A 614-nucleotide genomic window follows, 5' to 3' on the forward strand; every position below is an offset into this window, starting at 1 on the left:
CCCCCCCCCCCCCCCCCCCCCCCCCCCACATCTGGAAGCAGCCACTAATTCCAGTGGGTGCCCCCTAGTTCTAGCATTCTGGGACTTAGTGAGCAACAGTTCCCTGTTCCTTGGTCCGCACCCTTCATGATCTTATAGACCTCTATCAAATTCCCCCATTCCTCAGCCGCCGCCTTTCCGGGTGGGAAAGTATTAGCCTTTTTTTTTTTTGGTTTCTCCTGATACGGCAACTACTCCAGGCCCCTGATCATTTTGGTTGCCTTTTTTTAAAGTTCTGCTACATCCTTTCTGAGCTGCAGGGACCACAACTGCACCCAGCATTGAAGAGGTGGCCTTGGGCAAGTAACTCAACTGCTTGTTGCTTCAAGTCTTGTAGCTTGTGAAACGGTGACTGAAATACATGCCTGTCTCAGAAGAAGGCTAGGAGCTGCAAGGATTTCTATGGGCCATCACGTCTTTTTTTTTTTTATTTTTTTTTTTTTTTAAGTGTACCGACTGCAGAGCTGGGCATGAGAGACAGCAATGATTATGGTTCAGGGGCTGGGCACAGGGTTTATGTGGAGAGGCTGAGGGAACTGGGTTTATTTAGTTTGGAGAAGACGGGTGGTGGGGTA

This window comes from Gavialis gangeticus, unplaced genomic scaffold (assembly GCF_001723915.1).
Source record: "Gavialis gangeticus isolate Ggan-Ray unplaced genomic scaffold, GavGan_comp1, whole genome shotgun sequence".
In the NCBI taxonomy this organism is placed as follows: domain Eukaryota; kingdom Metazoa; phylum Chordata; order Crocodylia; family Gavialidae; genus Gavialis; species Gavialis gangeticus.